Below are 23,297 nucleotides of genomic sequence, written 5' to 3'. Positions count from 1 at the left end.
GGACTTCTGTTCTTCTCATCTACTCATACTCGCCTTTGCCACCATACTCAACCCCCCCCCTCCGCCCCCCTCCCGCCACAGACCCCCTCTGCCGCGCCTGCCCCGGCCCCCGCCCCCCTCTGCCGCTCCTGCCCCCCCTTGCCTCTCCCGCCCCCTGTGTAAATGGTGTGATTCCGCCCGCTCCCAGCCTTGTAATAGATGCTAATATGATCTGCGCGGAGCACTTTTAAAGAGTGATCTGTCACCCTCACGACTTCACCTTGTGATTCATTTCCCGTAATGTTCCTCTGAAACATTAAGGCTTTGGGGAGAAAAATATCCATTACCCACTTTATGCTCAGATTATCAATGATTTAGAATTAATTTCTGTTTAATTGCTCCTGTAGCGCAGACACTGCACACATTTATCCCTCTGTCTGATGGAAGAGTGGGAGCGGGGGGAGTGTACCAGGCGTCTGCCCCCGCCCCTCCCCCAGCACTTAGAGAAATTACAGGACTCTGCTCTCATATACTGCTAATTATCCTCACCTCTGCACCGTGCCTCCACCTCTCCCTATCCCTTCCTCTTGTTTTATTCTTCCTTTCGTTTATTTCTTCACCTTAGCTTTTATTCTTTTTTCATTTATTGGCAGACTTTATTTACATCCTTTCTTTCATTCCTTTTGTGTTTTCCTCTCTCATTTCAGTCTTCATGGTTGTACACTTCAAGTGGATTTTGGGACTTTACCTGTTAGAATGTAATGCTTTTTGCACTAGTAGTGTTCACTTCAAGTGAATACTAGTCTCAGGTTAAGGCAGGACAATGTCATGGGTGGGGGACCGTAGGACGACTAGTAGGGATCACAGTCATCACTAAGACCGACCATATACAGTGCTTGACATCCAGTAGAAGCCGCCAACAATGAAGAATACTCGCTGCCATTTTTGTGTTAGAGAATATAACATTTATTAAAGATCATGGATACGACTTAATATGACAACGATCATATTATTTACTATATGTACATTAATGAGGACCATCACATGGACATAACTAATGCAAGAAATGAACTATCCCATTCTCAAAGGATTCATGGTTGAACGCTCCTCACGTCCCTTGTGACATCTACTACTTCAATAGACTTGGGTCAGAGGACAACCTTGCAGGTCCCTACATAAGTTGTTGTTTACAAGATGAACTCAGCCGCTCCCTCAGGATAGAGGGAGCTTGGGTCAGTGCGAAAGCTCGTCCAACAACTATGCCAGAGCAACCCAATAAAGGGACACCGTTGACACCCGTTGAGAGATGGACCTGGGCAACTTTGATTCCCTGGCAAAGACAGACAACATTCCCCAACATCTCCAGAGTTGTCCAATGGAGTACTTTGGAAGGCTATGGACAATGCTGTAGCGGATGTCGCCAGCCCTTCACTATGGTCCATAGCCCACCTGGCCAGTCTTGAGCTAAAGACTTAAACCAATTCCATCCAGAATTCACCTATACTTATCTTCCTGATGCCAGGGGGTTCCACCTGATTTGTGGCCAAAATGCAATCCTTCTGCCACAATGGGCAGGTCCTCAGATTAGCCTCCCAAGGGAGTTGACCATCTAAGCAGAAGCAGCGGTGATCCTTTTCAATCTGAAGAAAAAAGCTATCTGGGCTGCAGAGTCAGACAGATGGCATCTGCAGTAGGCAGGTGCAGCCAGGCAGCAATTCATGCTCGTGCTCTGATTGTGCCCTATTTAACCTGTACTTCCACCCGCCAATGCATTCCTGCCTGCCCCCCCAGCAACCAATAGTTGCCCACTGCGGCGAAAAAGCCAGCGAAAATTCAAACAGATTGGCCACCTCTGGCCGCTGATCTTGAACAGTCTGAACAAGCTTGCACCTGTCTCCGGGGCCTGCTATCTGATGTTGTAGCCCCTTGCCCAGATGTGCATGGCTGGAAATAGTGGTATTTGAATCCTGATTGTTGGCTGAGCTGTTGCAGGTAAATCGCCACTGATCGGGAGCTGGAAATGCGACCTTAGTACACAACTATTTCCGGTAGTCATAAGTTACACCCTTCCGTTTTGGAACATCTACTTGCAGGAAATAATCTGATGTGTGATTGACCAGGGGTGGGATGGGCAAGGTTACATTTTGCTTTGTGGTGAAGTCAGTTGGGTAACTTCTTCCGGTCTCGAGGCGCACAAGTTTTCCTGACTGCACAATTTTGCCTGTAAAGTTTAAATTCTGGCAACAATACCACCAGTGCTTGAATTGGAATTATAAAAGTGGTGGTACTTCTTGTCCCGTAGTATCTGTTTGCTGCTCAAAAATGCTGGTGCTCTCCTATCAAAAGTGCTGGGTGGTGCCAGTATTATTGCTTTCAAATGAAAGAAGTGCAGGTATTTTGTACCTGAGAGTACCTGCCCATTAAAAGCACTGACTGCTACTATTTTATACCCAAAAAGGAATATGTGCTAGGGTTTTAGTCAATAGACAAGCTATAGATGTGCGAAGTTTCCAAACTTGGCCAACTTGTTTCCGGGCTATTTGGTGGATGGCTGTAGATGTTAACAAACGGACTTCCTGTTGCCAGATGTCCCACGTATGAAAGAAGTGACTTCTAGTTACTACGAATCATTGGGTGTTAGTCTATTGTGTATTAGGCTTGCCACCTCGCTTATTTTTTTGTACAAGCATAGCCAGTATTTTAATATCCCTCAGGTACAAAAAGTAGCAAAACAGCCAAAAGCCAGTATTTCCCCCCTTATCAGTACATACTTTAAACAGTAAATAAAAGAAGAAAACACTTTAACATATGGTCTCCAGCTGCCGCAACAATCAATGACTGATAATTAAACTAAACAAAGACAGAAAAACCATGTTGAAAATGAATACAGGTGATTTTATGTAAAGTTCTATTTAAGTTTCCTAGACTGGGAATCTCAAGGTACAGCTGATGAGCGGCTGTGGTTTACCCACGACTTCTTGCTGCCTGAAGCAGCAGTGGGAAAAAAATTCCACTTTTGTGGCGTTCCAATGAATATGTCAATCAATCAATCAATTAATCAATCAGTCATTTGTTAAGGGCACTACATACCTGTGAGGATTTCAAGGCGCTAGAGGGAGGTGGGGGCCGCTAACGATCGAACAGCCAGGTCTTTAGTATCCTCCTGAAGGTCGGCAGGTCTTGGGTCTGTCGTAGGCTCAGTCGGAGGGTGTTCCATGTCTTGGCGGCGAGGTGGGAGACAGATCCCCCGCCGGTGGTTGTTCTTCGGATGCGCGGGACAGTGGTGAGTGAGAGGTCGGCGGAGCGTAGCTGGCGGTTGGGGGTGTAGAAGGAGAGCCGTCTGTTGAGGTAGGCTGGGCCGGTCTTTTGGAGTGCCTTGTGTAAGTGGATGAGGAGCTTGAAGGATATCCTCTTGTTGACGGGGAGCCAGTGCAGGTTTCTCAGGTGGGGGGTGATGTGGACGTGTAGTGGTACATCGAGGATCAGTCGTGCCGAGGCGTTTTGGATGCGTTGTAGTCGATTGATGAGCTTGGTCGGGGCTCCCGCGTAGAGGGCTTTTCCGTAGTCGATTCTGCTGCTGACGAGGGCCTGGGCGACTGTCTTTTTTGTATCTGTCGGGATCCATCTGTAGATCTTGCGGAGCATGCGGAGGGTGTTGAAGCAGGAGGAGGAGACGGCGATGACTTGCATGGTCATTGAGAGCGTTGAGTCGAGGATGATTCCCAGGTTGCGTGCGTGGTCGGTGGGGGTCAGGGCTGCCCCCAGTGCCGTTGGCCACCAGGAGTCGTCTCAGGCTGACGGGTTGGAGCCGAGGATGAGGACCTCTGTCTTGTCCGAGTTCAGCTTCAGACGGCTGATCTTCATCCAGTCGGCGACGGCCTTCATTCCTTCATGGAGGTTGGCTTTGGCGGTGATGGGGTCCTTGGTGAGGGAGAGGATCAGTTGAGTGTCATCAGCGTAGGAGATTATGTTGAGGTCGTGCTGTCGGACGACGAGTGCGAGCGGGGCCATGTAAATGTTGAACAGTGTCGGGCTGAGGGAGGATCCTTGGGGTACGCTGCAGATGATCGCGGAGGCTTTGGAATGGAACGGGGGGAGGCGGACGCTCTGGGTTCTGCCGGAGAGGAAGGAGGGTGTCCATTCCAGTGCCTTGTCTCGGATCCCTGCGGCATGGACCGTGCACGTAGTGTGCGGTGGCAGACGGTGTCGAAGGCGGCGGAGAGGTCTAGGAGGATGAGTGCTGCAGTCTCCCCATTGTCTAGCAGGGTCCTGATGTCGTTGGTGGCGGCGATGAGGGCGGTCTCTGTGCTGTGGTTGCTGCGGAACCCTGACTGGGTAGGGTCCAGGATTCTGTTCTCTTTGAGGTATCGGGTTAGCTGTCTGTTAACGATTTTCTCGATGACCTTGGCCGGGAAGGGGAGCAGAGAGATGGGTCGGAAGTTCTTGAGGTCTCTTGTGCCTGCCTTGGGTTTTTTGAGTAGGGCGTTGATTTCTGCGTGTTTCCAGCTCTCTGGGAAGGTCGCGGTCTCAAGGGAGAGATTGATGACGTTGCGTAGGTGGAGTGCGATGGAGCTTCTTGCTTTGTTGAAGACGTGGTGCGGGAATGGGTCTGACGGAGTCCCGTAGTGGATTGTGCTCATGGTCTTGATGGTGTCATTGACGCTCATGCTGGTCCAGGCTAGCAAGGGTACGTGGTCGATGGTGTGTGGAGGGTCTGTTGTGTTGCTGTCTGTTGGGGCTGTCTGGGTGTTGAAGCTGTCGTGGATGTCTGCTATCTTGCGGTGGAAGAAGGTGGTGAGGGAGTCGCACAGGGCTTGCGACGGCTGGATGTCATTGGTGTTGGAGCTGGGGTTGGAGAGTTACTTCACGATGTTGAAGAGCTCCTAGCTGTCCTGTGCGTTGTTGTCTAGGTGGTCTTTGAAGGAGGTCTTCTTGGCAGCCCTGATGAGGTGGTGGTGGTTGCGAACGGCGTCTTGTGCGCTGCGTGGCTGTCCAGGGTTTGTTCACTGTGCCATTTCTTCTCTAGTTTCTGGCAGGCTTGCTTGGAATCTAGGAGTTCTGGGGTGAACCAGCTGGCCATCTTGCTGGTGTCTCTCTGGAGGGGTTTCTTCAGCGGGGCGAGGGTGTTGGCGCAGTCCTCAATCCAGCGTCTGAGGCTGTGGGCAGCGTTGTCGGAGGGTTCGGTGGGTGGGCTGAGAGCGAGGTTTGCGTGTAGTTGGTCTTCGGTGATTTTGCTCCAGCGGCCGCGGGGGATCTGTTGGGTGTGGTGGTGTGTGGTGAGTTTCTGGAAGGTGAAGTGGATGCAGCGGTGGTCGGTCCAGAGGAGTTCGGTGGCGTGGCTGATGGAGACATGCGGGCTTGAGGAGAAGACAGGGTCGAGCGTGTGGCCGGCGGAGTGGGTGAGGGTTGTGACAAGTTGTCTTAGTCCGAGGTTGGCGAGGTTATCAATCATGGTTGTGGAGTTGTTGTCGTTGTTGTTCACAAGGTGAAAGTTCAGGTCTCTGAGGAGGATGTAGTCGTTGGAGGTCAGGGCGTGCATGCTGATGAAGTCGGCAATGGAGTCGCTGAATTGGGGGCGGGGTCCGGGGGGTCAGTAGACGAGGGTGCCTCTGAAGGTGGAGTTGGGGTCTGTGTGGATCTGGAAATGCATGTGTTCGGCGGTGCTGAGCGCGTCGTCGGTGCTAGTCGATGTCCCTTTGCATAGTAAAAAAATCTGGCAAATTTGTAAGACAAATCTCTTTGCACATACTTTTGATGATGAGATGCTGTCGGGTCTGGACTGGAAATCAAAATTAGCCCTAGCAAACCTGTTCAAACCAACCCCACTCGACAAGAGACTGGTACTAGAATGGGACCATCGAGTTATGGTTGCATTGTGGCAAATCAGCCTGTAATTAATTGTTGGAAATCCCTGAATAGCAGTCTGACTATGGAGGCTGTCAAACATTGTTCACCTCCAGTGAGGAGGGGAAAAGTTGTCAGAGTACAGAGGATGAGTTTGCCTTACTTCTGAAATTAGCTTCTACAATTTACGAAGACTTTCCTAATGGCGGGGAGCTGGTGCACAGATTGCGGTCACAGTGCTCACCCCTGGGCTGGGGGCTGGTTTGGGGCGATGATTGGCCGCATTAGGGGAGACCCTGGGAGCAGTAATGTGCTTCTGGAGGTGTGGGGTACCGGACCACGCTCCTTAAAAGAGCTGCAGCAAGCGGTTCTCTTTGTTCCTCTTGCCGCATTGCAAGAGGTCGACTCGCTCTGACTCTCCCCCACCCCACCCACTGCCAGCACTTCACGCCCTGCCCTTCGGTAGACACATGGGCTGAGAGCTTTTTTCAAACCCACCATCCTCTGAGGATGGGGCTTAGAGCAGGGCATGCAAAGGGTGTGGCTGTTTGAGACTGGGAACATGTAAACTTTCCTGCCCTCTCCAGGAAATGGATTCGCATAGTGTGAAGCCATGTGCTTGTGTAGATGTATTGTTTAACACATTTTCTCATCATCACATCATCCAATTTATGTTGTGATCGGATTTGTCGTAAATAAGCAGGTTGACAGGTGAGGTCATGATTAGCAGGGGCACTTCAGGTACCCTTACAGCATCCTTTTATACCAAAATAATATCGAATTCACTGGACCCTCCACGGGGTGCTGGCAGCAAGTCGGAAAAGAGGTTGCAGTGGCGCTTGTCAATCAGCCGCACAGATGCCGTTGGAGCGAGCTAGCACGGGTCACAGGGGGCAATGAACCTGGGCATAGGGGGTGCCTCTGAAGGTGGAGTTGGGGTCTGTGGCATCCTAAGGGCAGCCGGGCCCCCTGCACAAGAGCTCCAGTGGCAGGGAGAGCTCCTGGTACGGAGAGGGAAGGTGGGGTCCTCCCATAAGGAGGGAACCCACAGGGCCGGACTGGGATCCAAAACCGGCCCTGGCAAAGTGCTCGGCCGGCCCCCCCCCCCTGGGGTTGGATGTGCCGCTGAGCTCTTTGCCGGGGCCGGTTTTCGGCCGATTTTGTTACAGGGCCGATTTTGCAGCTATGCTGCAAAAACGGCCCTGTAACAAAAACGGCCCCCAGGGGCCCAAAACCAGCCCCCACCCTTGCGGCGCACCGGGGGATTGCCCGGTGCCCGCAACGGCCAGTCCGGGCCTGGGAACCCATCCTATGGACAGAGGGTTTAAGAGGAAGGGACACAAAACCAGTTTTGATCTCCCTCGAACAGTTATGTTTTTCTTGGTTGCACAGGAACAAACTAGTTATGGCTAGGTAGCTCCCATGTACTAGAGTCTCTGTTAAGGGTCTCTATTGTGAACACAAATGTAAATACTGTGGTTACTGTCCAAATTTAGATGATTTTAAAATGTTTGTGTGTGTGTGAAATGAATACGTCCTGGGGTCTTTCGACCCCAACTCAAAGAGCCAGATACTGGTTGGTTGGGTGGGAGCGGTACAAAGCACCATCTTACATTTTTGACATTAATGTACTAAGCATCCTGGCTCTTGTAGCTAATTTTGCATAGCATCGAAGCCTGTTGCTATGGTTCTTCCTGCCTATGAACCTTCAGGCACAATGAGACAATTTAGTTTCTATAGACATCTGAAGACTTGGCTTTTTGTTGGATAAGGGTTACCACCCAACTATACCTCTTTGTTTTAGGTCACTTAGCACCAGGAAGCTTTTGGGTTCACAGTGCTCTAAGTGGGTGAGACCTATTGAGAACAAAGTTCCCAACCTTTTTTAGAGTCCTCTACTTTTTGTTAAAAACAACCATTCCTGAATCTTTGGTGACATTGAAATGCTTTTGACTTTACAGGAATGGTGGGGTCTTCTGTACTGTGACGCCAAGGGAGAGACAGACAGCAAAAGAAGAAGCACGCCTTTTCTCCAGAATGCCAGGTACTTGAAAGAAATGTAAATCTGTGCAATTGGTTAATCAGCCAATCTAAAGGCTGCTTGGGAGCCACTGTGTAGCTTTAATCGACTGACCAATTTGAAGCTCCATAGTGACAAAGATGTGTTCTTTTTGAGAGGTAAGGTAGCGATGCTACCATCTCAGTTCTGCAGTGCATCCTTATAATAGAAACGTATAAAAATGTTTTGCATTAGATGCCTTCTGATTGTACATCTTAAGCACTGGATTATTTTATACCTTTAGCGGCAGCCTATTTTATACTGTTTAATAGAATTTTAAAATAATGACTTGCATATTCACAGTGCTTTCAGTTGCAGTCTGGGACCTCTGGAAACGATTAAAACACATGTCACTATTCCCCACTGCGCCAACAAGGATTTTGTTTTTTGACTGCCTGGTTATGTACAGACATCTGCAATGATCGCATTACCAAATAAGCTTTCAGAACGTAAAAGAGTGCATTTCCCACTGATTAATTTAACTTGCATTTATTTTTCATTTAAGGCACGCATTATATTTTAAATGCATTACCTAAATGTGAAAGCGCAACAAAATAATTACAGAACATTGTGCTCTTTTTAACCACATCTCAGACTCTCTTACTCTGCTCCACACTCACTGACTCCCACCCTCATTGCATGCAGGATCACAATTCCCATATTTTTAATGCATGTAAAACCATTGGGTAGTCATGTACTCTGTTTCTAAAATTCATACAAAAATAAAACATATTGGTTGTTTGTGAAATATTCTATATGCAAACACAACATTTTGCACATAAACACTATTCTCTTTTTTTGCTTTATTCTTCTAGTTTTGTTGTAGCAGTCAATTGATTTACATTGTTGTGCTTTAAACGTTATTGTAAATCATGCTGCTGTACACTACCAAAATGTAGGATTGTGGTTGGTTCCTAGACAGTCGCTGTTTACCCAGGAGATTCATAGCTAGTACCTGAGACTAGCCTCATATTAGTTTAAACCTACACATCACTACACCTTCTTCCCATAACATCACAGAACTCTAATAAATAACAAGAATGTTTACTTAGTTCACAGAAAGTGTCTGCATTGGGAGATATGCTGCTAGAGACGACAGCTTTAGAAATATTCACTCTATGTTTCTTATCTCTGCTGGTAAAAGTTCCTGAACTAAATGAGTCTCCAAAAATATTTCTTTTTATATGTTGGCATTATATATTTAAAACACTCCCAGTCTGTGAAAAATGTGCAGTCTATGCAGCTCTCACTATGTTTTAAAGCTAATTGGTTTGCTTGATTTACAATATTAATTAGTTTAAAATATTGTGTAATTAACTATCTTTGAATGTAGCAGTTTAAAAGGTATACAGGAATAGATTTTTATAGCCACTAAATGTACTTTTAAATATGTTGTATCATATCCTTATATTCAACTTACAATAGCAATTATTTTGACACCAGTGAATATTCACACAGGGCCGCTACAACTCTCCACAAGAGGAAGTGGAAAAGCGAAAAGAAAACAAGCATTGGCATAGCCAATAGGTCTCGCCTTTGGGATCTTTTAAGTTTTTAGTTATGGTTTATATTATTGTATGTGAAAGTTCTAATAAATGTGTAACACTTTCACATACAATAATATAAAACATAACTAAAAAGTGAGAGCGAAACCTAAAAAAGAAATTTAAAAAAAGATCCCGTAGTGAAGGACGAGTTTGCGGGTGGAGCAGGGACTTTATCAGAGTCAGGCAAAACGTATTGAAAAGCACCAGACGATAGAGCCGGGAAGGCGTTGACTAAAGTAAAAGTAAAATTAGATTTGACTGACATTAGCATGGCCACCGCTTCAAGAGAGGGCTAAACCGCTGTCTGAGGCATAACGGCGCACTCTAAATGTTCCGTCGTCACAGTGTTAAAAAAAAATAACTCTGTTTAATCATTCTCCTGCCCTCTTAAACGCATTTTTATGACTTCGGCGCGCCCCCGTTTGTGTCAAGAATGTCTCTCATCTACTGCGTTCTGGTACCAATGCCTTTATTGTTGCGGTGGGAAATTGGAACGTCATTGATTATTCAGATGGACGTGCACCTGTTGAGGGACCAAGAAAGCAGTGTAATACTTAATCAATTTGTTGGTCAACTGTACGTGAGGATGAAATGGCGCCTTTCTAAATTAGAGCTTGTTTAATGGAACAAAATATAAACTGGCTAATTAGTGAAAAAGCAGCATATTTGCTCATTCACATTAATGTGCACACAGCAGTTTATAGGAGTCAACCTCAAGCACGTGCCTTTCAAAGATGGTAGCTAATAGTTACGGAAAAGACTGATGCACTATTTGTCCACAAAGAGGCAAAAGAGAGTGGGGGGGCGAGCATCTCGTGCTCATTTTCAAGCACTGCACTTGTGCCTGTGGCGCGCCCCTGCTCGCTCCTGCAAGGATGGATGCCGCCACAAGCACAAGTGTGTGCTTAAAAATGTCCAGAGCAATGGCTATAGAGCCCGGACCTCCCAGCATGCTCCTCGCCCGCCAAGACAGTTGGTACGACCCACCATCAAATTCATACCTTAGAGAAAGAGGTGGGTGTAAAACGGCCATGTTTAATTATCAACATTTCATAAACATGACTAACAATACATATTACAAATTGATAATTGATAAGTCGGTGCGGAGTGGTGGTGTCCGCACGTCGGGTGTAGGAGAGTAAAGAGACCGGGGCAACGACTCCCAGAGCCTAAATAGTCCTGGGTCAGTCCCCGCCCTCTCCCGCACCGGATGCGCGTCACCCCTGACCCAGAAATGGATCCCGGCCAGTTGCCCCCCGGGCGAGCCGGCCACCTACTCTCTCAAAGGCGTGGCGAGGAGCCGGGAGGCCGGGCCCTAAGTGCCCCGCTCGTCGAGCCTCGCGCTTGGCAAAGGTCCTCTAGGCGAGATCTAAAAATGAAATGTCCAAAGAGCAACTCCTTACCCATCAAAACACAAATCTATTAGTTTTAAAAATATGTGATCTGTCTGTAACTAGGTTCCTGTACATCTGAAAACAATCTACTCGCATACATTTAAATGGAGTAGTGACAACAACATGTTACTATTTTAAAATTAAGGTGATATTATGTGACAGAGAAGATGGGTATCCCGGGACTGAATGAAAAGGGGTGTACTTAGGTAAGGATCCCTCTCTTTAACAATTTTAGCCTGTTTAAAATATATTATGCCTTAAATGACTACCAATATCTACCCTCACATATTTTTAACCACCTGATTTAATTTCTGTTTTATCAGGACAGTGCTCATTTACTTCAGCCTGCTCCACAGGAGAGGCTTTATATTTAACAATTTATATTCTAACAAAACATCATTAACACTTGCCTTACATTGGTTTTGAATATAGAATGTTAGTGCTCTGGTTTTTCATTAGAAATGTATAGTGAATCTACAGTAGAAAACTTGGGAATCTACTGAACAACTGCTGCTTGCATTGGAAGTACTTGTTTCACTCAGCTTGCAGACTTTGTTTCTGACATGGATGTGTTAGATATTTGAGAATTTACACAAAACAGCTGTATAGAGCACTAGCCATAGTTTCTATGACAAAATGAAACCTCTCATTTTGTTGATTTAATGCAGTCTAAGAATGCAGTCTCCTCGGGAAATGCTTCCAGTTCTGCTGCTCCATGGTGCTGCAACATGGAACTCAAGAGAGCCTCACAATTGTAATGAATATAGAATGTTATCACCCTTATTCATTAAAATGGTCCGCTGCTACTGTTATGAAAAAAAAAAATGGTCCGCTGCTGCTGCAGTAGAACACAGCGCGAATTCCTCCACAATGGCGGAGGAATGTCGCCCCACTGCCTGGCTCCGAGCCAGCAAATGAAAAATAAAACGATGTTCTAGCATTGTTTTATTTTTCATTTGCTGGCTCTGAGCCAGCTTGTGCAGGGAGGATCATGGCATGGGGAGGAGACGCGCTATGTGAACTCCCTGAGTGTGCATATGTGTTTGGCCGGTTGTCGAAACCCCAACAGAATCTCTGGTCTGAGCGGAGCGTCTTTGCAGCCAGCTCAGGCCAATCCCCGTGCTGCTCTCATAGCATGAGAGCAGTGCGGGGATTGCACAGGGAGTCCGCGACGCTGGCCCAATGCTTGCCAGGACCAGGAAGGACACAGGCGCTACGCAGGAGGTGGGCGGTGGCTCCAGGTAAGTATTTCTTTTTTCTTTTTCACTATTAAATCCTGCCCCCGCGCGCTCTCCCTCTAATGCTCCCCCATGCCACCACCCTACACCTCACCAATTCTTTACTGTGGTGGCGGCCCCTGGTAGATCACCACGGTATGCTGCTGCTGTTGGAAGTACCTGTTTTACTCAGGATGACAGTCTTTTCTCTCACGTCTGAGGAAATTATTTGTGAAATTATAGAAATTGTATTCTCATTTAGCTTATGGAGCATTTTCCATAACTTGTATGAGGGAATACTGATTTCTCTCATACATGGTTTATCAACTCCCTGATGAGTGCCCGCTCTTTTCATAGGTTAAAATCACCTTAGAACTCATCACAGTTCTTAAAATGAGTACGATACCACCAATAAATGATTTATTGTGTGACTAAAATCCATTATCATCATTTATATTTGTTCATTCTTGTTTTTGATGCCCCTCAAAACTAGGCATTCATTTTAATTCATTTCAGTTTTAAAAATGGATACGCTTTATCACCAAAAGAGGAATTCCAACCTATATTCCTCTTGTAACATTCTCCCTAAGCAGCCCCATGAGAAACACACAATGTACCAAACCATTTTGTGAATTTCGTTCACAAGCTTAAGAGTATGGGACCTGGTATTTGACCAGGGTGGAGTAGGGCCCCTTGCTTCTCCTCCGGAGCAGTGCTATAGAAACCAGTGCACAGATAATATTGCTTTAAAAATTGTCCGTATGGCAGTTGACCCCCTTGCCTTCTCCCTAACTTCATTGCATCCCTTGCCTGGCCCTCGCCCCTGCACAAGCTCCCTTGCCTGACCTTGCAGGCCCTGCCTGTCCTCAGAAAGGAGTCTCCTGCTGACCCAGCTGCTGGGGCAGGTGCACTGCGCACAGAAAAAGTCTCCTGATGGATGGCAGGGGCCTGCTCTTCCTCCTAAACGCTGTCATTAATCACGAGCGATCCGTGCCCTGGGCCTGTGTGAGGTGTGGAAGGGAGGGGAGGATGTGCGCTCCCTGCCCCCCTGGAGACCCCGACCAGGGCCTGCTAATCACTGCCACTAATTGCATCCCAAGCTCACCGCCTTGAATCTTAATTAATGCGTGCAGCGCTCAGAGCCTCAGCCCTGCACAGATCTCCCGCCATCAGCCTGGTGCGTAGAAACAAACAATGCACAACAAGCACGTGCAGCCGCCTTCTGGAGGTGGGTGAGAGAAAAAGTGGAAATATGTTGAGAGGAATGGACGGGATCATGAAAGCATGCACTGGGTGAGCTAGGGTAGATGGATCCTATGTCGCTCATTCTGATATTTGCAGTCACACCCGGCACAGGTAAGAGCGGTGGGGCGGGTTGGGGGAAGTCGACATACACCCAGTGCTTTAAATGGGAAAAAATAAGTGCAGGTACTCTTACAATGAGCTATGAGTGTAGCAAGTGGGCGGGGCTAGGAGCGGGGCTAAGGACGAAGACATATAAGGCACTTCTACTATGTCAATCAATCAATCAATACATTTGTAGAGCGCGCTACTCACCCGTGAGGGTCTCAAGGCGCTGAAGGGAGAGGGGGGTTGCCGCTATTGCTCGAATAACCAGGTCTTGAGGTGTTTCCTGAAGGTGAGATGGTCCTGAGTCACTCGTAGGTGTGCGGGGAGGGAGTTCCATGTTTTGGCTGCCAGGTAGGAGAATGATCTTCCTCCGGTGGTGGTTCTGCGAATCCGTGGGACCATGGCTAGTGCGAGGCTGGTGGAGCGGAGCTGGCGGGTGGGGGTGTAGAACGAGAGGCGGTTGTTGAGGTATTCGGGGCCCATGTTGTGATCCTCTTGCTGACGGGGAGCCAGTGCAGGTTTCTCAGGTGGGCGGATATGTGGCTGTGGCGAGGGGTGTCGAGGATGAGTCGTGCGGAGGCGTTCTGTATGCGTTGAAGGCGTTTCTGAAATTTGGCTGTGGTTCCTGCATATGGGGCATTCCAGTAGTCCAGTCTGCTGGTGACGAGGGCCTGGGTGACCGTCTTTCTGGTTTTGGTGGCGATCCACCGGAAGATCTTTCGGAGCATGCGCAGGGTGTTGAAACATGAGGACGAGACTGCGTTGACTTGCTTGGTCATTGTGTGGGAGGAGTCCAGGATGAATCCCAGGTTGCGTGCGTGGTCCGTGGGTGTCGGTGCGGTGCACAGTGTCGTGGGCCACCAAGAGTCGTCCCAGGCGGATGGGGATTGTCCGAGGATGAGGACCTCCGTCTTGTCCGAGTTGATCTTCAGACGGCCGTACTTCATCTATTCTGCGACATCTTTCATTCCGTCCTGGAAGTTGGCTTTGGCGGTGAGAGGGTCTTTGGTGAGGGAGAGTATCAGTTGGGTGTCGTCGCCGTAGGAGATGATGTTGATGTTGTGTTTGCATGCGATGGCGGCGAGGGGGCTCATGTAGATATTGAAGAGGGTTGGGCTGAGTGAGGAGCCCTGGGATACGCCGCAGATGATTTTGGTGGCCTCTGAGCGGAAGGGAGGGAGGCGGACTCTCTGGGTTCTGTCGGAGAGGAACGATGGCCTTTCCTTGGATCCCGGTGTTGTAGAGGCGGGTTATTAGGGTGCGGTGGCAGACGGTATCAAAGGCTGCCGAGAGGTCTAGGAGGATGAGAGCGGCTGTCTCTCCATTGTCCATCAGGGTCCTGATATCATCGGTGGCTGTGATGAGGGCGGGCTCGGTGCTGTGGTTGGCTCGAAATCCGGACTGGGATGGGTCGAGCGAGTTGTTTTCTTCGAGGAATGCAGTCAGCTGTTTATTGATGGTCTTCTCGATGACTTTGGCCAGGAAGGGGAGCAGAGAGATGGGGCGGAAGTTCTTGAGGTCTTTGGGGTCCGCTGTTGGTTTCTTCAGAAGGGCGTTGATTTCTGCGTGTTTCCAGCTTCCAGGGAAGGTGACTGACGTGAAGGAGCTGTTAATGACGTTCCGGAGGTGGGGTGCGATGATGGTGTTGGCTTTGTTGAAGATATGATGAGGGCATGGGTCGGAGGGGGAGCCGGAGTGGATGGTGTTCATGACGCAGGTGGTGTCTTCAGTGCTGATGGGGGTCCATGCACTGAGGCTGGTGGTGGGGGTCGTTGGTTTGGTGGCTGGAGGCGGAGTCTGGGGTCCAAAGCTGTCGTGTATATCTGCGATCTTGCAGTGGAAGAATGTGGTGAGGGAGTTGCAGAGGTCTTGCGACGGTGTGATGTCGTTGTTGCTGGCGCTAGGGTTGGAGAGCTCTTTGACAATGCTGAAGAGTTCCTTGCTGTTGTGGGTGTTGTTGTCCAGCCACTCTTTGAACGATGTCCTTTTGGTTGTGCGGATCATCTGGTGGTATTCGCGGGTGGCGCTCTTGAGGGCTGTCATGTTTTCTGATGTCCGTTTGTGGCGCCAAGCTTTTTCGAGGGTTCGGCATGATTTCTTTGCAATTTTGAGGGCGTCTGTGAACCATGAGGTTTTTATGTTGGTAGTTTTGCCTGGGGGTTTCTTCAGTGGAGCGAGGTCTTCGGCGCAGTTGGTGATCCACTGTGCGAGATTGTGTACTGCGTCGTTGGTGTCAGGGGTGTCGACAGATGGGTTCTGGTTCAGCGATGTGGTTAGCTGGTCTGTGGTGACTTTTCTCCAGCATCTGCGGGGGATCTGTAGTGTCTGGTGGTGGGAGGTGGTTTTCTTGAAGGTGAAGTGGATGCAGCTGTGGTCGGTCCAGTGTAGTCCGGTGGAGTGGCTGAAGGAGACATGGTTGCTGGTGGAGAAGATGGGGTTAAGCGTGTGGCCGGCGAGGTGGGTGGGCGGGTCCACCAGTTGCTTGAGTCCAAGGTTGGCAAGGTTGTCGAGTAGGGTGGTGGTGTTTTTGTCGTTGTTTTTCTCCAGGTGGAAGTTCAAGTCCCCTACGAGGATGTACTCTGGTGAGGCTAAGGCGTGCGGGCTGATGAAGCCGGTGATGGTTTCGCTGAATTGTGTCCGTGGGCCCGATGGTCTGTAGATGAGTGTTCCTCTGTGGGTGGTTTGGGGGTCCGTGTGGATCTGCAAATGTAGGTGTTCGGCGGCGGTGAGTTTGTCTTCGGCGTTGGTCATGACGCTGATGGTGTTCCTGTAGATGATGGCGATTCCTCCTCCAGTTTTGTTGACGCGGTCCTTCTGGGTAATTTTGTAGGCGTCCGGGATGGCTATGGCGATGTCGGGGGCCGAGGAGGCATTCATCCAGGTTTCCGTGAGGAAGGCGACGTCTGGTGCTGTTGTATCAAGGAGTTCCCAGAGTTCGATGGGGTGTTTGTGGACGGAGCGGGTGTTGAGGAGGATGCACTTCAGGTGGTTGTTGTTGTCGTTGCTGTGTTTGGTGGGCGGGGTGCAGGTTCGGAGGCAGGTGAATTTGCATGCTTGGCAGGTGAAGGGTCCGTGGGTGCGCCTGGGGGTGGCTTGGTGGCAGGAGGCAGGTCGTCCTGTGTTGAATGCGATGAGGGTGGCGGTGTCGTATCTCAGTCGGGTGCCCTGGCATCGGCTGGGGCCAGGGGTTCTGGCACCGGGCGCGGTCCGGGTGCGGACAGGCGCAGACGGGCTTGCCTTTTGCGTGCCAGCGGCGTGCCAGCGGCGCGCCCGCTGCCCGCGGTCTCCATTAAAGGGAGACTGAGAGGGAGGAGCAGCTGGGTGGCGGGAGCGGTGCGGCGAATGGGTTTGGTTGGGGCAGGGCCGCAGGGAGGCAGCGGCGGGAAAGTGCGGTGAGGATGAACGGCTCAGCGGCAGCTGGGACCGTCCCGGAGCTGGCAGGCAGAAGGTAGTGACAGCGAGTGCTGGAGCAGTACTGGGAGCCAGGTAGGGAAACCAAGAGACTGGCAGGCAGCAGCGGCGTGGGGGCGACTTAGCCTGAGAGCAGGGTCAGAGGTCGCTCCCTGCGCAGCCGCGCCGCCCCCTTAAGAGGGAAACCGGGAGGGAGGAGCAGCTGGGTGGCGGGAGCGGGCGGCGAATGGGCTTGGTGGGGGCGGGGCCACAGGGAGGCAGCGGCGGGAAAGTGCGGCGACGATGGACTGCTCAGCGGCGGCTGGGACCGTCCCAGATCAGGCAGGCAGGAGGTAGTGACAGCGAGCGCTGGAGCAGCGCTGGGAGCCAGGTAGGGAAACCAAGAGACTGGCAGGCAGCGTGGGGGCGACCTAGCCTGAGAGCCGATTACTTATATATTCTTAAGTGCGCAATCACAGAAACAAACAGCAATGCTCACACAAGCATTCCCAGAATGTACTTTAAAATACCTCCCTAGTGTCTGGATTCTCTCCCTCTTTCACTCGCTTTTCTCACTCACACACACACACAAACATGCGCAAACAAGCAGGCAAACACCCAGACACAAGCAGACAGACACTCATTCAAAAGACTTTGGTGGGATAAAGGCCATTTTACACTCCTTATCTCCCGCAGCTTTCTTAATTGCTGCTATTGCTGCTGTCAGCAGGATGCCTGGATTAGAGTGTGTGCACACATACACACCATGGTGTGAATTTGATTGACAGCATAGGGCCTGAATGGACCTTGCTCTGTCAAACACAGTGTGGTGGGGAACTCCAGACATTATGCGAATGAGCCCTGCCAAGTAGTTTAGAGGTGGCTCCGCTTGGGTTACAGAGGTGCTTTGGCTGTCAGACAGCCTCGTTCGTGGTGAGCTCTAGAAACAATAAGCCTACCTTTGATGCGTACCGGAACTCTCCTTGACAGCAGAGAAGTGCTGGTATTCACAGCGATAAAAATGATAAGTGCTGCTACTCAGTACCGGTGAGTACCGGTCCATTTAAAGCACTGCATACACCTGGATACGTTATATTAAATAAAAAATAAAAAACACTTACCTTGCGCTCGAAACATCGCTGAGTCGGCGATGCGGCGAGCGCAAGGTAAGTGGTTTTATTTAATTTTTTATTTCATTTAACTTATCTCATCATATGTCGACTTACCCACCCTGCCCCACTGCTCTTACCTGTGCCGGCTGTCACTGGATATTTGAGGCTGAAAAACTGCTGCTGGAAAGTACTGCTAGGAAAGGGTAGTGGTACTATAACGGGCAATTGCACCAGCGGATTCCAAGTGCCACAAGTCAGAATAGTCTCACCGCACACCCCGTGAGCACACCCCAGTGGAGCTGAAGGTAGTGCTTCAAATGGGACAAAAAAGAGTGTGAGAGGGCCATAAATACACACAGGTTATCATATCTGGGGGTGCCACATAAGAAGCGCTGTAAGGAGTGCCAGCTGGAACCAGGGGAATGACTTAATAAATGAAGACAAGAATTATCCGACAGATTTTTAACTAGAGAATGTGGCTTAAGCCAGTACAGCAGTCGGATATGTACCTGGGATGTATTGTGCATTATTTTCCGGGGACTCTTTAACTATAATAAATATAGCATGTTTTGTTTTGTGATTTAACTTTAACTTAAGGTGTGGTTCTGTCAGCAGTGTGTCTTACAACTATTGTTACACTCAAAACATATATTAGGAAGATTACAGTCAAAATAAATCATGGTGCGGAGCAGCATGAATAGAAAATCACCATCAAAATATCCTAAAATGCCATTGGTCTTACTCATTGTGCCAGAGTAGATTGCACATCAGAGTCAGTTTTAATAAGGTTAATAGGGTTAGTCCCACAGATTATTGAGCAGAATGTTGAACATTAATGCCATCAGGCAATGATCAAATGCAGAAAGCTAAAGCTGCCTAAAAGAAACCTCAGTCGGCTAACGCACCTGTTGTAGAGACATTTGTGACAGTGAATCCAAATATTCCCATCTCCCTCATCTTTTATGTATCGATTCGATGATGGTTTAAGAAACACAGACCACTGGTGGAGATGAGAGAAAGGTTCATGCCTAAATTGACGATGAGGGTTTGTCAAATGTTGAATATGTATATTCACCCGACCCTTCACTGCATTTGTGACTCTATTCTCTCACTCATGTTAACCGTACGCTCTCCTTTCCCCTGTGCAGCTCAGACAAGAAGAGCCTTTCACAGAACACTCTGTGTAGATAAATCCAACATCTTGGAAACGTGCAATGAATTTGCAGAAGCCCAACGGCAGCTATGGGGGTTGCAAACTTTTCAGTGCACAAATTCAAGTACATTAGTAGAAATTCTGCTGGCTGTATTGAGTGTGAGTTAGATTCATGAATAACACTGTCCTGAGGTGTAGACAACCTGCCTTTTCACATGACCCTTTTCTTGTTCTTTGCTTGACTGGGTGATGATGATTGAGTCTGCACATTGATAAACCACTCATGGGTTTTTAGTTAAAGTATTTCCTTTAATATAAGGAGAGGATGGCGAGACTCGTTATCTGGGTGCTTGTAAATACATGCAAAGGTTCTGTATTTAGTTCACAGGCCAGCAGCCTGCTTCTTTTTTTTTGCAAGACAAAGCTCCATAAGGCCATGGCCAGGGGGGCGGCTCCTCCACTTAGGCGGAGGAGCGTCGCCCCACTGCTTTCTCGCCGTGCAAGAAAGCCAAAACATAAAATGGTAATAACTTGCAGTTATTACCATTTTATGTTTGCTTTGCATTGCGGGAGGGCGGGGCTACTCTGCTCTTTGAGGCAACTTGGGCCGCCTAAACCAGTCATACGCACTCTGGCCTTCTCCATGCAGCCTGCATGGAGAGCATGGCCACCCCATTAGCCCCTGGCTGGGCACTGTCCCGATCAATCACAACATTGCTTGCAGCATTGTGTTTGACTTAGGGGGGAGCCTGGCTGCCTGCTTCATGTTCCTGCCGGAGGCAGGAGAGCAAGAGCAGAGAAGACGCGGGACCCGGCCAGAAAGGTAGGTTTCTAATTAGAAAAATAATAATTGTGATTTCCCCTCCTCGTGTGACCCCCCCACGTGCCCACCACCCCCATGCACTTGCCCCCACACACCTGCCCCCCACACACCTGCCCGCCCACGCACCTGCCCCCCAAGCACCAGCCCCCTACGCACCTGCCCCCCCCCACGCACCTGCCCCCGCGTCTGCCCCCCCCCTCGTGAACCATGCCGGCCGCTACTGGCCACAGCCTGCTGATCTGTGCATAAACCCACAGGGGCCTTTCACGAAGCCAGACAGTGGGTTGACGGCTCAGAGAGAGGAGATAAAGGAGGGATGTGTAGTCACTGCTACAGAAAAGCATCAACGGACAAAGGGGAGCTTGGAGGCCCAGGGAGAAAGAAATACGGTTCAGGCCACTTCTTTCAAGGGAGCCCAAGAGCAAGGATCACCAAACATCAGCCTTAGTATTCCATGGGAAGGAATCAGTGTGAATGACCCACACAAGGGCGGCCCAATTGTGTACCTTTAATGGCCTTCAAACTGACTATTCACTTAAGAGTTTTCACCATAAGTTAGGCGCTATAGTAAGACCGGGGAGTGATAAATAAGAGATGGGGAATTCTCCCACATCTTTTGTAGGTGCTATATCTAAAGGTGTTTCCGATTTGTCACAGGGATATTTCTCTTGTCTGTAACACCAAGACACAGACCCAGACCAGAAAGAAGTGGCGAGAGGTGGTGTGTGTGGCCTGTTAGCCACTGGAGCGCTGCCTTGTGGGGCTAAAAAGATGCAGGACACCGCTGGACATCTGTGCTCTGAGGGAACAGAGACAGATCTACGAACGTGTGTGGAGCAGGGCTTGGAACAGACAAGAGACGGCTGAATTGCGTGACCACCACGACCAAGCCGTATGTGTTTGTTCTACGAAAGGATCAGTGTTGGTTCATCTCTTGGTAGTTTCCAGAACACAGCACCTGTAATACTTTTCTTTAGAAGCAGACTCGTTGACCAGTTGTAACTGGTCTAGCACTGGGCTTGTTGAAGAATCGCTGTTGGAACTTTCCTAAGTCAGCTTACACGCACACAGAGGATTCAACTGGTAACTGAAAAGGAGGGGGTGACATATACTGGCCTAGACAGACTTAGAAGGACCCGAAGACACTGTGCCTGATGAGAAGACTGACACCAGAGACCTCCCCACAGGAACTCTGTTATGTTTGTAAGCAATTAACTGTGTCTGCCTGCACAGGCGACTATTGGCAGAGCCTCTGAACTGACTAAAGGCAAGAGGCATACTCAAAAGATAATGTGCTGTTCCTGTATATAGTGACTCAGGTTAACACTATTCCTGAGTCATATTGGTTGCCAGGTTAGACGGGATATTTTTATTCTCAGAGAAAGAGTCCTCTCCCACTCCCAGAGGTGCCATGCTTCATCATCGGGCTTGCTCCTCTTTGGGCCGGCGCTGCAATTCCCAATGTGCCCCTATATAGTGTCTCTTTGTCGGAGATCTTTTCTCTTTCTGTGTACCGTCCAGTGTTTGAGATATCCCTCAAAAGCTCACTGCTGACTGAATCTGCAGATTGGTGAACAAGAGATTAAAATTAACTAGGCTATCCCCCCAAGAATACTTCATTACGAGGGTCCCTGTCAAGAATTAAAAGATAAAGTGGGAATATATTGGGAAATTATGTTCCCTTATAATCACCTAAATGGTCAACATGTTTCTTGCCTAATTAGTCTCAACAGATCTATGGCAATTCTTCAGGACCAGATTTGGTGAACATTATTTCCCATAATAGAGAGAAAAGATCTCCAGTAAAGAGCCCCAATTTTTGTGAACCCGACTGTGATAGTATGTGTGGGTATGTTTTATGCTGGTTAGTTTATGTATCTTTATGTCTAAGTCTCACCCTAGGTGTGTGTTTCTTAAGTAGTTATCTGTTTGTGTTATGTGCCTGAGAGCCCAGAAACCACTGCCAATTCTGGAAATAAATAATGGTCAGCCTAGTAGACTGTAAAAAAGTCGGTATTCTTGTAGTGTGTGTGGACCTTGACCCAAAAGTATATATTGGACTGGATAGTATGACAGGGTTTGTGGCTTATCCATTGGTGCATGCATGTTCATTGCCCTACTATCATTCTGCAGTGATCAGGCTTTGTACAAAAGGCTGCGGTAGCTCTGCACTGATAGGCACAGAGAAGTAAACAAAAAAATAAGGAATGGTTTGGAGTGAAAACGGAAGTGATTAGATAAGATGCTGCTTGACTCACTCTGCCTCATCTTCTGCACCCTTAACTTTCAGCAGCCGTCAAGTCCCATCCACAATAATACGTGCAGTGACTCTGTGTGTATGCGTTCCTCATTGCACATCTATCATTTAAAACAAATTCTCTAAAACTGTAATAGGATATTTGGTTCTCAATCCTGTAATGTAGGCCACAGAAGCGATGTCATTTTGTTTAGAAAACGACATTGCTTCTGTGGCAAATGTGCCAAATCAGATTTTCTTAGATTCAGAAAAATTCTTTAGAACTGGCTTTTTCCATGTATTTGTTTACAAAACGACATCGCTTCTGTGACCTGCATCACAGGATTGAGAACCATATATCCTAATAGAGTTTTAGAGAATTTGTTTCAAAGGATTGCTATTTTGAGGGGATTAAGTTGCGTTTCTGAATGCGGGTGAACGCAGCAACCAGCAAACTGGGAAGTTGTTTTCTTGGTAAAACAGAGAAGTTCAGCACACGTAGCCCACTTCTCTATTTGTGTGCTAGGAAAAATCAATTTCTTTCCCAGCACCAGCAAGATTGCCCCATAAATCCAGGGCACAAGTCCTAAAAAAAGAAGTGGGGGGACGCTCCAAGTTAGGTGGTGTCACAGGAAGTGACGTCACGACAGGAAGTGACGTTACGAATCGTAGTCCCCTCTTATTACAGGGAGACCTGCTTCACTTGGGGGAGGGGGGGCGTTAACCCACTGTGGAATGTAGCATCATTCTCTGTGTGTTTTTGGGAGCGATTCTGTGAAAAGCTCTGTGAATGACCCACTCTGGGTCATGTTTTTCATTTCTAGCAGCCACAGAGTGGAACTGACCCCGCTGGAGTTGGCAAGCCAAGCAGACAGCTTTTCGTGTCACGGCTGTGGCGGCACACACAATGGCTGCACAGTGCAGGCCTCGGCACCAGTGTTTCCCTCCGGGCGAATGTCACAGGACAAACAGCCTCGGCAGACAAAATACATGATGAGCAGCATCCTCACGCAGGTGAAGGATTCGCATCCAATTTCCAAAAATGTGCACACAGACTCGTACTAACAGTAAATGTCAGTCGTATAATTTGTGTATTGCAAATACAAACACTCACCTTTCCTCCCTCCATCTAGCGTGCACAAGATTGACAGCCAGCCCTGTACTTGAGAGATCGACGGGGCGGCCGTGCAGGC

At 48.8% G+C, this 23,297-nt stretch overlaps 1 long non-coding RNA gene across 1 annotated transcript in view; it reads left to right on the top strand.

The window, feature by feature from the left end:
* The first annotated feature begins 7,784 nt into the window (after positions 1-7,784).
* LOC144767227 (uncharacterized) overlaps positions 7,785-23,297 on the top strand; it is a 514,231-nt gene continuing 498,718 nt past the window's right edge. Inside the window, exon 1 of the long non-coding RNA XR_013598105.1 lies at positions 7,785-7,867. This is a non-coding gene — a long non-coding RNA (uncharacterized LOC144767227). The remainder of the gene's footprint in view (positions 7,868-23,297) is intronic.

Source organism: Lissotriton helveticus, chromosome 7, assembly GCF_964261635.1.
Source record: "Lissotriton helveticus chromosome 7, aLisHel1.1, whole genome shotgun sequence".
Taxonomy (NCBI): domain Eukaryota; kingdom Metazoa; phylum Chordata; class Amphibia; order Caudata; family Salamandridae; genus Lissotriton; species Lissotriton helveticus.
This window is presented reverse-complemented; position numbering and strand designations above follow the sequence as displayed.